Here is a 10,000-nt window from a genome sequence, read left to right as displayed (position 1 = left end):
GACAAACACAGACACACAAACATATACACATATATATACGACAGGCTTCTTTCAGTTTCCGTCTACCAAATCCACTTACAAGGCTATAGTAGAAGACACTTGCCCAAGGTGCCACGCAGTGGGACTGAACCCGGAACCATGTGGTTCGTAAGCAAATATATATATTTTCTTTTCATAAGAGAGATTTATTTATTTCAGAGGAATATAAATTTCTGATCTCCTTCAAAGTAGGATTCTCAGTTTTCAGTGCTCGAAGGCGCCATGGAAACCATCTGAAGTGAAGGTATCCGGACCCTTGTCAGAGGTTTCTCCATCTTCAAAACAACTTCCTCTGAGGCTCTCCTTCTGCTTCAGGAACAACCAAAATTCACAAAAGAGAACGGTCTGGAATGTAGAGCGAGTGAGAAGCATCTTTGATGCCTATCTCTGTCAAGTAGTTTGGTAACCAGGATGCTCTTCCTAAGAACCCTGGGAACAAACTTTGTACAAATTTGGGGCATGTTCAGACCTTCACGAATAATTGTGTTAAGTAGCCGCACCAATTCCAAAGTGCATGCTTATTGTCTTTACAGACACATGATGGGGTTCATTCAGAAAATTGTAAAATTTCTCAACCAACTCTGATGTTCCAACGTCCTTCTCTCCCCCATACTTCTCATCGTCCATCACTTCCTCTCTACAGTCCTTGAACCACTTATGCCAGCGAAGAACAGATGCTCTTCTCATACAATTTTATCCATAAATAGCGTGGAAAAAATCCAAAGTTTCTGTAGCGTTCCCCCCCAACCCAGCTTCCCAGTTTAATGCAAAACGATATTACATAACGAGTTTTCAAATTGACTTCATATCCCAACTGCATTCTGCAAACAAGTCAGCTATGACCAGCAGTGTTTAGTAGGATGTGTTCGAAGTGTTATTAACAGCCGTTTCTTTCAATTTGAAATTACAAAAATTGGCGGGTCAGCTTATTAGATGTACAGTAACGATTTACTAAAATTACAACGATGTAGGACAATTACAGCTACCTCTCCTAAAGACGTCTCAAATTTCTGGTATACGCCTCGTATGTGTGTGTGTGTGTGTGTGTGTGCGTGCGTGTGTATGTGGTTATGTGGTAAGTAGCTTGCTTACGAACCACAGGGTTCCGGGTTCAGTCCCTCTGCGTGTCGCGTTGGGAGCGTTTTTTTCTATTTTAGCCCCGAACCGGCTAAAACCTTGTATGTGGATACGGTTGACGGAAACTGAAAGAAGCCCGTCGTGTATACATATATAATTATGTGTGCATCTTTGTTTTTTGGGGTGGGTGCACCAACGCTTGATAACCGGTGGTGTTTTGTTAAAGTACCCGTACCCTTACCGTTCGGCATAAGTGACCGATTGAATAAATCCAAGGGTCTCAAAAAAAAAAAAGAGAAGAAAAGAAAATAGTTCTCTGTTCAGTTTATTTGACTAAAAACAATTCGAAACGGTGCACCAACATGGCCGCTGTCCAGTGATCGGAACAAGCAAGAGATAAATGATGTACAGATGTATACATGTTGGAAATTGTGTGTTGCAAAATATATGCGAATATATATTTCAAATTGTGACGATATGTGGCTGAGTTATGTTGGGCGAGGTGAAATAATATATGCACTATATCAAAAGTTGACAGTTTACTAAGAAGAACCCAAAAACATGCTGTCATTGATACGAATGCTTGTATATATATATATATATATATATATATATATATATATATATATATATATATATATATATAAATAAATGTGTATATATATATGTATATGTATATTTGCACACACACATACATACATACATATATATATATATATATATACATGTGTGTGTGTGTATACATATATGTATATGTATATACATATGTATGTATATTTTTAAATAAGCGTACACACGCGAACAAGCACACAGGCGCTTGCACACTTGTGTTTACACTCATAGACAAATATATCATATGTATGTATGTTTATATATATATATATATATATATATATATATATATATATATATATATATATGTATATTAGCGTATAAATATATATGTATATACATATATGTATATGTATGTGTATATATGTATATATATATATATACCACCCATGCCTTCCCCACCTCCCAACACCCTCACATCACACCACACCAATACCCTCGCATCACACCACGCACACCACACCAATACCCTCGCATCACACCACGCACACACTACAACTGACCAACTACTTTCTCCCTTTCTCCCTTCCCCCATTTTCACACTACATACGTCAAGACCACCAGCATTCTACCTCCCACACACAGCCCCTCGTTCCCGATCACCGTTTGTTATCTCCCCCTTTCTTAGCTCTCCTGAAATAAGAATTTCTAACTTCCGGTCAGTCATTGTTATGATCGGCCATTATTATGATTGACCGTTGACTGAACACTATTCAATTTTTTTTCTCCGTGTTTTTCTCCTTGTCTCCGTATTCTTTCTGTTGAAGAGCGTAGCTCGAAACGTCAAAGACTTTCCGTATTCCCGAGCGTCATACTAATATATACTTTTGTTATTTACACCACCTGTCCTCGTCTGTTGTTATTTTTTGTATATTCTCCCATATATATATATATATATATATATATATATATATATATATATATATATATATATATATATATATATATATATATATATATATGGGAGAATATATATATATATATATATATATATATATATATATATATATATATATATATATATATATATATATATATGTATATATTTATATAGGCATGCACATACGCACAATTACACAGGCGCTGGCACACTTGTATATGCACACGTAGAGAAGTATACTGTATGCTCGTATATATATATATATATATATATATATATATATATATATATATATATATGTACTTATCTCTGTATGTGTGTGTATATATAAGTGTATGTAAATGTGAGAGCACATTTTCTCCTATTTCGCGTATAAGTAGGTTATCAGTCCCATACCAGAGGTTTCGTAGTGTCACATGATTTTATCGTTATCATTGCAGAGTTAACTCGGTTCTCAGCCAAATGAACGGGGGAAAGCAGCTGGTTGTGGTGGTACAAAATGGCATGTATATCGTACATGAACTATATTCCGGAAAATTATGACATTATCAATAATTTCGTGCGCACATACAGGATACACGTAAGTGCAAGCTTGGCAAACACATACGTCCAGCGACATATGCATTTAGATGCAAGCAGACAACCACATAGGCACACACTTGCACAGATTTGCGTAATCATGGATGTTTTGAAATGTTTGCTTTCTAGAGGAGATGCAACAGCTGGTTGCCTATATTTCTTGTATGTATGCATGGATGTATGTATGTATCTACCTATCTATCTATAAAATATGAATTTATGGAAACCCATTGTATATACATACATACATATATATGTATAATATATGTGTGTATATATACATATATATATATATATATATGTGTGTGTGTGTGTGTGTGTGTGTGTGTGTGTGTGTGTGTGTATATATATGTATATATATATATATATATATATATAGTATACATTGTGTTTGTATTGTATTTCAACCTCACCAACGCTTGAGGCCCAAGCGATTTGCTTAGAATGGAATTCCATTTCTTAACACAAGCCTGAAATGTTATTCGTCCTCCGAAGAATGGTCGATGTTCTGTGAAACATGTCAGGGCAATCTCCGTTGTCTTCTAGCGCAAAAAGAGCAGACATAACAAGGTACATTTACGTCTGTTTAATGTTCCACAGCGAAACGCTTTTAAAACTGTAGTTTCACGGACTTGAAATACACAGACGCATACGCATACATACGGATGCACACACACATACACACACGCACACATACGCACACACACATGCATACGGACACATGCGCACGCAGGCACACACGCACACATATTTATTTGTTTTAATTTCGAGAGTACGCGCATTTAATGAAGTCATGTGTCTCCGCCCATTGGCAACGGACTATGAGTGGAACTTTTCAAAAAAGATCTTCTTCAGGGTTTCTGATTCATTAAAGATGCACAGATCGATATTTTGTATTGATCTTTCGTTCAAATTTCTTGATAAGTAGATCAAGCGATAATACCATTTAGCAATTTTGTCTGATTGGCTCTGTATGTGTGTGTGAGCGTGTGTGTATGTTTGTAAGGTGATCTATTATCTAGCTCTGTCAGTTATCTATCTATCTATCTATCTATCTATCTATCTATCTATCTATCTATCTATCTATCTATCTATCTATCTATACACATATATATACATAAGTACATACATATATATATATGTATATAAATGAATGTGTCTTTTATATATATATATATATATATATATATATATATATATATATATATATATATATATATATATATGTATATATATGTATATATATATATGTATATATCTATATTTATAGATATATATGTATGTTCATATATATATATATATATATATAGATACATATGTACCTGCATAGACACATATGTGTAGATGTTTACCTTTCAATCTACCTGTTCCTCTCTGTCGGTTTTTGTGGTCATCTGTCTATTTGCCTCCCTCTCTCTCCATCCATCTCTTTCTCTCTCTCTCTCTCTCTCTCTCTCTCTCTCTCTCTCTATATATATATATATATATATATATATATATATATATATATATATATGTACATACACACGCACGCACACACACACACAATAAACACTGACACACACATGCACGCATGCACATCCTTGTGCCATACTTCCTACCGACTCCCATACAATTGTCTCTCGAAGTATGCCTCAAGGTAAGCAGACTTGATTCTCAAAGATTTCAGGTCTGACGTTCTGACGTCACCGTAATGATCGTGACGTCATACACTCAGTTCAATAGCTCCATCTGTACATTCCAAGGTCGTTACAAGAATAAAGGGAGAACAATGCACTTATCTGTACATATATTGTTACAGTCAGAGCGAATATACACATACATACATGCATATGCATTCATGCATGTATACATACGCTCGTACGTACGTACACACGTATATATACACATATATATATATATATACATATGTGTATATATACATATGTAAATATATATACATATATATATATCATCTGTTTCCTTCCTCAATTATATATATATATATATATATATATATATATATATATATATATATATATATATATATATATATATATATACGCATATACATATATACACATATATACATATGCATGCATACATATATATATATATATATATATATATATATATATATATATATATATATATATATATATATATATATATATATATATATCTATATATATGCTTATATATTCATATATATACATATATATTAATATACATATATTTATATATGCACATACACATACACATATTTTTACAGACGCATATATGTTGTATATATATGTGTGTATATATATTAATATATGTATATGTATATATATATATATATGTGGATATACATGTATATATGTATATATATATATATATATATATATATATATATATATATATATATATATATATATATTAATATACATATATATATGTCTATCTATACATATGTATGTATATATCTATACATATGTGTGTATATATCTATACATATGTATATATCTATACATATTTGTATATATATATATATATATATATATATATATATATATAAATAAATATATATATATATATATATATATATATATATATATATATATATATATATATATATATATATATATATATATATATATATTTACATGAATGTATATATATAAATATGTCTAAGACAATGAAACACTGGAAGAAGTCTAGGTATAAACGCACCTAGTTAAATGGCAATATAGATGATGTCATGATTGGACGCACAGTCAAATGGATGAATGCAGAGTGATAGTACGAACGTGTGTGTATGTGTGTGTGTGTGTGTGTGTGTGTGTGTGTGTGTGTGTATGTGCGTGTGTGTGTTGATATATATATATATATATATATATATATATATATATAAGGAGAATTCACACAAAAAAAACAACAGACGAAGACAGGTGGTGTAGAAAACAAATGGACGTATTAGTATAACGCTCGGAAATTGAGAAAGTCTTTAACGTTTCGAGCCTACGATCTTCCACAGACAGGAACACAGAAAGAAACAAGGAGAGAAAAAAATTGTGTGTAGTGGTCACTGATCTATCATGGCGAATGCCGGACAGAAGGGTCACACAGGAGAGTTAAGAAGAAGGGGAGATAACAAAGTAGTAGATATCCCAAAACGAAGTTGCGTGTGTGTGAGAGAATGCTGGTGATCTCAACGTATGCGTGTGTGTATGTAGGTGTGAAGGTGTGAAAATGTGGGGCTGGGAATTGGTCAGTGCTGGTGTGTGCGTGGTGGTGTGTTGTGATGTGATGTGTTGTGTGGTATGGTGTAGCGTGGTGTGGTGTGGTGTGATGGTGTTGGGAGGTGGGGGAAGATAGATAGATAGATAAATATATACATATCTGGTTATACATTTGAAGGCTAGATACTTATTCTATCGGTCTCTTTTTGCCGAACAGCAGATTTACGGGAGGTAAACACACCAACATCGGTTCTGATATGGTGGTGGGGAATAAACACAGAGACAGAGACACACTCTCTCTCTCTCTCTCTCTCTCTCTCTCTCTCTCTCTCTCTCTCTCACACACACACACACACACGCACACACATATATATATATGACGGGCTACTTTTAGTTTCCGTCTACGAAATCCACTCAAGGATTTGGTCTACTCAAGGCTATAGTAGAAGACACTTGCTCAAAGTGCCACACAGTGGGACTGAACCCAGATCCATGTAGTTGGGAAGCAAGCTTCTTACCACACAGCTACGCTTGCACCTCTTGCGACACAACCGGATCTCAACAAGGATTTGTTGAGAACCGGCCGAAATATGGCTGACGACTGGAAGCCCATTGGTCGCATAGATTATTTTATCAAAATACAACATTTTGGCCGGATTTCATTCTAAGAGACAGTGCCCCAGCATGGCCGGAATAAAACGACTGAAACAAGCAAAACTTAAGAAAGGAATAGAAAAAGAAGATATGAAAAATTCTCTATGCTTGGCTGAAGAACCATGGTTGAATAAGCGGATATGCACTCCAACTTTCGTCTGTAGCGATTGGCTGATAAGTTCAGTTAACATTAAGCATCGCTGTTGAGATGCAATAAGAAGGAATGATCTTAATTAATATTTACATCTTCAAGATTGTATTCATCGTTAGTCAATGTAAATATAATCGTCGTTGTTCATTGGTTTATGAACTGTAAATCTATTTCGATGCCGTTTCTCGGAAGAAGAAGAAGAAGATGAAGAAAGCGGAACACGTCTATGAGGTGAAACTCAAGACGGATGTAATCGAATATATGTGAAACATAAACTAAAACTGAGCAACTGAAGGGAAATTTGACTGGCGTACGGAAAAACTATGAGAGACAGAAAACGTGCAGAAACACGCTCGTAGTATGTGTGCGTGTGTGTGTGTGTGGGGGGGAATGTACGAAAAAAAACAACAGACGAGGACAAGTGGTGTAAACAACAAAAGGATGTATTAGTTTGACGCTCGGGAATACAGAAAGTCTTTAACGTTTCGAGCTACGCTCTTCAACAGAAAGAATACGGAGAAAACAAGGAGAAAAATTGAATAGTCCCCTATCTATCTATCTATCTATCTATCTATCTATCTATCTATCTATCTATCTATCTATTTCTCTCTCTCTCTCTCCCTTTCTCTCTCTCTCTCTCCCTCTCTCTCTCTCTCTCTCTCTCTCTCTCTCTGATTCCGGGATCAATCCCACTGTGTGGCATCTTGGGCAAGTGTCTTCTACTACAGCCTTGGGCCGACCAAAGCCTTGTGAGTGGATTTGGTGGACGGAAACTGAAAGAAGCCCGTCGTATATATGTACAGGTCTATGAGTGTATGACTTGGTGTCGTGGTTTCGATTCCCATACCGGGCGTCGTGTGTGTTTATTGAGCGAAAATACCTAAAAAGCTCGACGAGGCTCCGGCAGGGTGTGGTGGCGACCCCTGTTGTACTCTTTCGCTCCAACTTTCTCTCATTCTTTTTTCCTGTTTCTTGAGTAACGCTGCGATGGACTGGCGTCCCGTCCAGCTGGGGGGGGGGACACACATACGCCATAGAAACCGGGAAACCGGGCCCATGAGCCTGGCTAGGCTTTAAAAGAACACATAAACAAATAAAAAAACCTATCATATATAATAGGTAAGACGTCAAAAGTGGAACGTAATAGACATGGACTCTGATCGGACTAAGTGCCTAAAATGCTACGGATACGAAATCCTTGGAAATGAGAGTCAGCTTAAATGCAGTAGTCGAGTTCATTAGAGTATAATCACGTAGTTGCAAAGGAGTCAAATTATTGATAACATAGTCATACAGAAAAGAGAATAAAAGCATATAGATATAACACAAAAACAGGAGAATTAAAAGAGCGATAATTCATAGGTATTCCTCACACTTACACATATGTATATGTCAAGAAAGATGATTAGATAGATACTGAGAAAGGAAAAAAATTGATGAAGTATGTAAACGAGTAGGTGAGAGAGAGAGAGATAGAGAGAGAGAGAGAGAGAGAGAGAGAGAGGGAGAGAGAGAGAGAGAGAGAGAGAGAGAGAGAGTGAGAGAGAGAGAGAGAGTGAGAGAGAGTGAGAGAGAGACAGAGAGAAAGAGGGAGATGGATAGATAGATAGATAGATAGAGTGGTGGTAAAATTGGTTGAAAATAGCTGAAAGAAGACAAGATGAAACACCAAAAGAAAACGGAGTGATAATTACAGCAAAAACAGTAAAACTGACAGAATGAAAAAAGCCTATCATTTTTGAGAAGCACTGTGTGTGTATATATACGTAGATATATACGTACAAGTATGTATACATGTATGTATGTACGTTTGGGTGTGTGTGAGAGAGTGGGGCATGTGTTTTACGTTTAATCGTTGCATAACCAGCATTAATATAGATCAATAACATTAGTATTAGACGGTAATAAGTAGTTACTATCGAAGCGAAGGACGAAAATCCCTTTGAGGGCGGAGTCCCAGTGTTGTTGCAACCTAATTAGTGCAAGCAGTAAATACATTAAAACACACACACACATACGTGCATATATACATACATATACTTATATATATATATATATATATATATATATATATATATATATATATGAATATACATATATATATATATATATATACATATATATATATGAATATATATATGTATATGAATATACATATATATAGATATATACATATACATATATATGCGTACATGAATACATATATATATATATATTTATATATATATATGTATATATATATACATATACATACATGTATATATATATATATATATATATATATATATATATATATATATATATATATATATATATATATATATATATATATATATATATATAAATATATATATATATATATATGTATATATATATATATATATATATATATATATATATATATATATATATGTATATATATATATATATATATATATATATATATGTATGTGTGTGTGTGTGTGTGTGTATGATTGTGTATGTATGTATTACATTAGTTAAAGCGCTCACAGAGTCCATTGTCTTCAACATTGTCCAATTGTCCATCCATTGTTTCTTTATTGTCTATCCATTGTCCACCCAATTGTCTACCTCTACTCTTCCTCCCCACCCACTCACCCTGCTTTCTTTCTTTGTCTGTCTGTCTGTCTGTCCATTTGTCTGTCTGTCTCTGTCTCTCATTTTTCACTTTTTCTATTATATTTATTAGACAGGAATCGAAAGGCGGTAACAATACGCGCGTACGCCCGCGTATGCACACACACGCACACACACACACACACACACACACACACACACACAAACACA

General features: G+C 34.4%; 1 protein-coding gene across 2 annotated transcripts in view; it reads left to right on the top strand.

Annotated features, from left to right (window-relative positions):
• Positions 1-10,000, top strand: part of LOC106883221 (G protein-coupled receptor 161B) — a 129,002-nt gene that overhangs the window by 40,178 nt on the left and 78,824 nt on the right. The window contains exon 1 of one of the 2 annotated variants that reach the window (XM_089341028.1): positions 3,107-3,188. The exons of the other annotated variant lie outside the window; for it this stretch is intronic. The gene's annotated coding sequence lies outside the window, so the exon portion shown is untranslated. Of the gene's footprint in view, positions 1-3,106; positions 3,189-10,000 lie in introns of those variants that run through there. 2 annotated transcript variants of the gene reach the window in all.

The sequence above is a fragment of the Octopus bimaculoides genome, chromosome 24, assembly GCF_046866305.1.
Source record: "Octopus bimaculoides isolate indiv1 chromosome 24, ASM4686630v1, whole genome shotgun sequence".
NCBI classification, from domain to species: Eukaryota; Metazoa; Mollusca; class Cephalopoda; order Octopoda; family Octopodidae; genus Octopus; species Octopus bimaculoides.
This window is presented reverse-complemented; position numbering and strand designations above follow the sequence as displayed.